This window comes from Primulina huaijiensis, chromosome 4 (assembly GCF_012295235.1).
Source record: "Primulina huaijiensis isolate GDHJ02 chromosome 4, ASM1229523v2, whole genome shotgun sequence".
Classification (NCBI taxonomy): domain Eukaryota; kingdom Viridiplantae; phylum Streptophyta; class Magnoliopsida; order Lamiales; family Gesneriaceae; genus Primulina; species Primulina huaijiensis.
The window spans coordinates 19,067,702-19,075,814 of NC_133309.1; positions in this window are offsets into that span (position 1 = coordinate 19,067,702).

Genomic DNA, 8,113 nt, shown 5'->3' on the forward strand with positions numbered 1-8,113 from the left:
TCTTGGGTGAGCCACGTAAATTTTTGTGTTCTTGCTGATTATTTTATTCCGCATTTTTTTATCATCGTGATCGTTATCGCTTCAGTGTAATTACCCAACAATATGGCTTTCCGATAATTGTTCGATGCCGGAATTTGGGCCCTTATTCATAACTTAGCTTCACTCTCCATGCTTCTGATAAAAAAATATATTTATCAAAATTTAAAATCTAAACAACTTACATATTATCAAAATATCAAATATAATTACATATATTTTAAAGAATGAAATTTCAAATAAAATATGTTATAATATTACTAAAATTATATTTTTAATAAGGTTCAAAATCGAAAATATAAAATAAAAAATTTAAGAATTTAAATATAAGAAATAATTAAATTTTTTAAAAAAATTATCCTAAAAATATAATAAAAGGAAGAATGAACTGTTTCGACTTGGTTTTTTTTCTTTCATCAGTTCAGTACCTGTTCAAACAGATTCTTGACAGGTTTGAGCATTAAAACAATTTTAAGTATGGCCCGATATATACCAGCGACCGATTCTCGATCAACCCAGCGGTTTAATTTTGAAAACAACTATATGATGACTTCAGATTTAGTCCAGACAAAGTTATTCTACCGGGTATTATGGAGAGAGGATGAGATGAGATCTAAAAGAGATTAGATTTTTTAAAAAAAAAAAATCGATTCCCAACATTAATAGTTGCCGCAATCCTCTTAATTCAAGTGGTGAGTTCAAATATACACCCAGGTCGTGCACTCATTTAAATTTAAAACTATCTATTTTTATTTTATTATATGGAAATAAAATTAATTTGGGTTATAAATATATTTTATTATTCATCTAATTTTTAATAATGACGTCAAATAAAATTAAATTAACAAAGTGGGAAATTTTGGATAAAAGCTATATATCTATCTTGTTTAATTATTTTTTGCATTTTCTTGTTTAAGACCAAGATAGGATTTTGATCTGGATATGATAAAGAGAACCAAAAATAACCAAACAAGAACTGAGATACATTAACAGCCGTAGATACTGGAACTAATTCAAATTTATGGCATTGTAGGCTTAGGCATATGAGTGAGAAGAGAATGAAGATACTTGTATCAAACGGGAAGCTATCGGAATTAAAGATCGTTGAACACAAACTATGTGAAATTTGTATCTTTGGAATGCAGAAAAAGGTGAGCTTTTCAAAAAACGGTAGAAAACCGAAAGTAGCAAAGTTGGTTATGGTTCATATTGATGTATGGGGACCATCTCCTGTGACATCCCTTGGAGGCTCAAGATAATATGTCACATTTATCGACGATTCAAGCCGGAAAGTTTGGGTTTATTTTCTGAAAAATAAATCTGATATTTATGAGACCTTTAAAAGATGGAAATACATGGTTGAGAATGAGACCAACTTGAAGGTGAAGTGCTTACGGTCTAATAATGGTGGTGTATATGAAGATGATGAGTTCAAGAAATATTGCGCACAGAACGGGATCAAGATGGAGAAAACCATTTCTTGTACACCTCAACAGAATGGTGTAGCTGAAAGGATGAACAAGACCCTGAATGAACGTGCTAGGAGCATGAGATTACATTCTGGATTACCTATTGCAGTGTTAACAGAATCATCCCAGAATGAACGTGCTAGGAGCATGAGATTACATTCTGGATTACCGAAATCATTTTGGGCTGATTCTGTTAACACTGCAACATATCTGATCAACAGATGACCTTTTGTACCTCTTAACTGCAGAATACCTGAAGAGGTATGGAGCGGCAAAGAAGTAAACCTTTCTTTTTTGAAATTGTTTGGTTGTCTATCATATGTTCATATTGATTCAGCATGTAGAACAAAACTTGATCCAAAATCAAAGAAGTTTCTCTTTATTGGTTATGGAGATAATGAGTTTGGTTATCATTTCTGGGATGACCAAAAACGGAAAATCATTCATAGCAGAGATGTGATCTTCAATGAGTAAGTTCTTTACAAAGACAAGTCAGACATTGGAACTGAAGATGAAAGTTCTGAAGTCAAAAATTAAGATGAAGTTCCATTTATAGATATTCCTGTAAATGAATCAAAAAGCAGTAACCATGAAGATGAAGAATCCACTACACAAGATGATGATCCACAAACTCCGGTGATTGAACTCAGAATATCTTTCAGAACAATTAGACCACCGAAGAGATATTCCCTGCACTTCACTATATTTTGTTGACAGAAAAAAGTGAACCAGAAACCTATGAAGAGGCTATGAAAAATGACGATTCAATCAAGTGGGAGTTAGCAATTGAATATGAGATAGATTCACTGTCATCCAACCAGACGTGGAAGTTGACAGAACTTCCGCAAGGCAAAAATGCATTACATAACAAGTGGGTGTACCGATTAAAAGAAGAACATGATGGTAGCAAGAGGTACAAGGCAAGACTTGTTGTGAAAGGTTTTCAACAAAATGAAGGCATTAATTACACTGAGATTTTCTCTCCAGTGGTTAAGTTAACCACAATTAGGACTGTACTCGGATTAGTGACAAAAGAAGATTTACATCTGGAGCAGTTAGATGTAGAGATTGCGTTTTTTCATGGTGATCTAGATGAAGAAATTTATATGAAACAGCCACAGGGCTTTGAAGTACGGGAAAAAGAGAAAATGGTGTACAAAATTCAGAAGATCTTGTGTGGTCTCAAACAAACTCAAAGACAGTGGTACAAGAAGTTTGATGGATTCATGAGTAATAAATGTTTCTTGAGGTGTCAGGCTAATCACTGTTGTAACGTGAAGAAGTTTGATGGTTCTTATATCATTGTTCTACTATATGTAGATGATATGTTGATAGCAGGATCTTGTCTGGAGGAGATTGATAAACTCTAGAAAGAGTTATCAAAAGAATTTGCTATGAAAGATTTGGGTGATGCAAAGCAAATCCTTTGAATGAGGATCTTAAGAGACAAGGTAAACGGAATCTTGAAGTTATCTCAAGAAGAGTACGTGAAAAAGGTGGTTAGCATATTTAACTTGGATGAAACTAAACACGTGAATAATCCTTTGGATAGTCATTTTAAACTAACCAAAGCACAATCACTTTCGACGGGGCAGGAGCAGGCTTATATCAACAATGTTCTTTATGCTTCTGCAGTCGAAAGCCTCATGTATGTAATGGTGTGCACTAAACCAGATATAGCACATGTAGTGGGAGTTGTGAGCAGGTTTATGAGCAATCCAGTAGAACAACATTGGGAAGCAGTTAAATGGGTTCTGAGATAATTGAAAGGTACTGCTAGTTTGTCTTTATGCTTCAGAAGGTCAAATTTGGGCTTAAAAGCTTTTTTCGATGCCAACATGGGTGGTGACCTAGATGGCAAAAAAAGTACTACTAGGTATATGTTCACATTAGGTGGTACGGTCGTAAGCTGGGTGTTTAAACTACAAAAGATAATTACGCTTTCAACTATTAAGGCTGATTACGTTGCTGTAACAGAAGCTAGCAAGGAGATGATATGGTTGAAATCCTTTCTAGAAGAATTGGGTCAGAAGCTTGAAGATAGCACATTACACTGTTACAGTCAGAATGCTATTCATTTAGCAAAAAATCATGTTTATCATGCTAGGACAAAGCATATACAGGTTAGGTACCATTTCATCAGATCAGTGTTGGAAGATGGAGTCTTGATGCTTGAGAATATTCCTGAAAGTTAAAATCAAGCTGATATGCTCATGAAGACGGTAACCATTGACAAAATGAAGCTGTGTTCAACTTCAGTTGGACTACAAGAATAAATGAGGAGATATGTGCTGCTGCATTAATGGTGTGAAGTCATGATTGAAATCAAGTCTTCAAGTGAGAGAAATGTTAGGTGGGTTGTCATAATCAAATTCATTTATTATATTGCATGAGCTGTCGACAAGTTTTGGAAATGAAGAAAAATTTGACCAAGAAACCGTGCAGCATTGGTTGACGAAGGAAACAAATTTTTGTTTATTAACGCGAGGAAAACGCGTTTTTGCACCTATAAATAGAACTCTTTCGTTTCAGTTTATAGCATCTCAATCAGAAGCTTTTTAAGCGTCATAAAATAAAGAGAGCAAAAAAAAACTGAGAGTTTTTTTGGTTCTCTTGTGTGAGTTAGAGTAAATATTTTCACGGTTATACTCTGGTTGGGAGTGTGAGATATTTAGTGTATTATTGTATACACTTGTTGTAGAACCCGTAAATCAGACTACGTATAAGCCATGCATAATTTCTAGTATTTTAAATTAAAAATGGTTTCTTTATTATTTAAAGCATTTTTTTAAATTTGATAGTCATGATTATTTATTTTAAATCGCATAAGTTTAGTTTTATCCTTTCAGTTAAATAAGTGAGGCCGGACTGGAGTTGGAGTTTTAAGATAAAATTTAATGATAAGAAAATATTCCTAGAATTTATTCATGATAAAGGATAATTTATTTTAATGTAAAAGAATGTTTAAGAATTTAATTAATTATTTAGAGTTGAGTAGTAAATAAATTCTTCTATGTCCAATAATTTAATTAAAAGCCTAAATTAAAATATGTGACCAATTGAGATAAGTTAATCTAGGCTTATTTTATTTAAGAAATTGTAACTTAACATGTTAGTGAATTTAAATAAAAAAATTAGTCATGCATACAAGATAATCACTATACTAAATTAATTATTTAATTCACTAAAATACTTAATGGGTAGATAAAACTTTAAAGATTTAAGCAATATTCTCACCCCATTTTAATAGAATTTTCGGCCACCCCACTTCAAAGGATTTAAAAGTTTGACAACTCATTTTCTTTGATTCTTTTCCTTATCCATTCTTGGTAGATTAATCCCCTCAATTTAATCACCACTAATTATTAATTAGACAATATTCCTACCCCATTTTTAACAAGAATATCGGCCACCCCCTTTAAATATTTGATATGGATTGACAACTCACGATCTTGATTCATATCTATAATCTTTTCTTGGGAGATAATTCCCTAATCATTTAATCTTCAATAATTAAATAATTAAGAAATTTTCTGCCCTACTTTGAATGATAAAAATCGGCCACCATCCCTTGATATCATCCCTCAATCAATATCCTATCATTCCTATCAGGCAATCAACTCAAGGATAGAAAGATTCATTTCCTCCCTTCTATCTTGCAACTTCCTCATTCACTTCCTAGCCATTTCCCTCTTCCCGTTTTCAAAAATTTCAGAGCATTTTAGAGAGGAAAAATCGTGGGAGGCTAGCAAGAAAAGAAGAGAGAAAAGTAGAAAAGAAAAGGGACTCCGTCTCCTCCGTGCCGTATTCGTCGTATCGATTTGTTTTCATTTCAAACAAATCCAAGGCATGTTTATACCATTATTTTCTCTTCAATCAAGTCATATTATTATTTAAAACATCATATGTGCATAAATCATGAAGCAAAAACCGAAATTATGTCAAGACATTTTTGAAAAATCTGTGCAGAATATTTTCGGCCCTTCCTTGTGCATCGAGGGTTGGCTTGTTTTTGTTGTTTCAGGGTTTGGCTCGGTTCCAAGCGCTCAAGGCTGCATCTAGACACGTACTAGGGTGTGTTAGGATCATTTTGGTCCATTAGTTCAAGCCCCATGCACGCAAGGAAGGAAAATGACAGCAACTCTTCCTTAATGTCATTTTGAGTTCGGTTTTCATGTTATGCTGTCAAAGGGGGGAGGGTTCTGATCTTGGCTGCCCTAGGGGATGTAGCCATGGTTAGAATCTCTCCTTGGCTTGTCTAGGTCGTGACCAAGATGCCCTTTCATGGCTTGGTTCACGGCCCCATCGGATTTTAAAAGAAACAACACAAGTGTCCCTTCGGTTTTCAAGTTCTGATTTTTTGTGTGTGAGTTTGGGTTTCGAATTTAGGGTGTTGGGTGGATCTTGGTTGGCTTCTGGCCCTTAGCCATGGTTCACACCATACCTCATGATGTCTAGATCATGCCATGGTCAATCAAATGACCATAGGAATGGTCCGTGATAGCAAGAACAAGCGAGACACCCCATGCGTGCATATGCGTTCTCGGGTGGGAGCTTTGAGTAGTTGCTGGTGTTGTTCGAATTGTGGCTGGCCTAGGGCCCTTAGCCATGGTTCAAACCACACCTTGGGATGTTGGTAAGAGACTATGGTCGGTGGTTCAAGCCCCAATGGCCAATAGTCCCGAAAACGACGCAAGGAAACGCACCAACAGCTGCTGTATTTTTTACAGCAACTGTACCTGCGGTTCAGAGATGTGTTTCGAGTTCTTGGTTGGCTTTTATCCTATGGCCTTAGACTGGACAGTACCTTATTGAGTTAGGAAAGTCATGTTTTTGGCTGTTTGTGATTTGGTTAAGTTTAGAGGTCGTACGAGAATTTACGGTGCAATGTGCCAAAGTGACTCTCGAAAGAGCGTTTCATGTTTTGGCCTCCATTCACCAAAATTTCGACTTGTACAACTTTAGGAGCATTATTTCATCATTTTAGGTGTAATTTAATCATGACTAAATGATGGTTCGGTGTTGGTTCGGGTTGACACGGAGTCATGGTTAAATACTAAGTCGTTGAGCGTAATTGTCTCGTTTTTGGGTTCAATTACGAAGTTTTGGTCAAGTTAAATCATTTGCATATTTTTCATGTTAGAATTAGGGTGCAGCGAGCCTGGGAACGATCCAACCCATTTGGTAAATTAATACAGGATGTTTAATTATGTTATTTAATTATATTACGTGCATAAAAAATATAAAATAATCATTTTTGAGATTTATGCGATAATGCTTGTGGCCACCTCACTATCATGGGATTGCAGCTTATCATGGGATTATTGCCTCACCCGGTGGTCACTAACCGGTTCATGTTCATTTATTGGTATGGATATCCAGTCCGAGGGCTGTGATGATCTCTACCGCCCAGTATACTGTGGTTTAGTCTGATCAGGCGATTCAGTTCAGTTCATGGGCCACTTGCGTAGAACATAATCTCAATAGAAAATTATTACATGTTATTTCATGAGAGGGCTCTACGGAGCAAACATTTCACTTACGATTTTCAGTTCAGTTATGCATATATTTATAATTATTCATGACACGATTTTCATGTTACGCTTTATGATACGATATTTCTACGTTATATTTTACGACATGATATCTTTACATGGCATGAAATTTTATGATATATGTACTTGTTATTTACGATATATGCATGCTGAGTCTTTAGACTCACTAGACTTGATTGTTGTAGGTACTGATGAGGTCGGTACCGAGGGCGGGGACCAGTGAGCCATCGTAGGTTGGCAGTAGTAGGAACCCGAGAACCTCATTTTCAGCACTTACTATTTTTATTCCAAACTCAGTTTTTATTTTGTTGAAATTATTTTAGTTGTTACTTTAAAACAAATATTTACTTCCGCTGCTACTTTAAACGTTGAACCATTTTTTTTCCAGTTTATTTTATGAATGAGGCTTTTTATTTAATTAAAGAGAAATTTTTAATTTTTTCCGCAAATTTTCAAGTACGAAATACGGGCTTCTACACTTGTTGTAATATTTCACCTGTTATAAAAGATCTGCAGTAGCTCCGTGGACGTAGCCTATCTAGGGTGAACCACGTAAATCTTTGTGTTCTTGCTGATTATTTTATTCCGCATTTTTTTTATCATCACGATCGTTTTCTCTTCGGTGTAATTACATAACAATATATGTTTCCGATAATTTTTTGAGGCCGAAATTTGTTCCCTTATACATAACTTAGCTTCACTCTTCATGCTTCCGATAGAAAAATATATTTATCAAAATTTAAAATCTAAACAACGTACATATTATCAAAATATCAAAAATAATTACATATATTTTAAAGAAAGAAATTTCAAATAAAATATGTTAAAATATTACTAAAATTATATTTTTAAGAAGGTTCAAAATCGAAAATATAAAACAAAAAAAATTAAAATTTTAAATATAAGAAACAATTAAAATTTTTTAAAAAAAAAATTATCCTAAAAATATAATAAAAGGAAGAATGAATTGTTTCGACTGATTTTTTACTCTTTCATCAGTTCAGTATCTGTTCAAACAGATTCTTGACAGGTTTGAGCGTTAAAACAATTTTA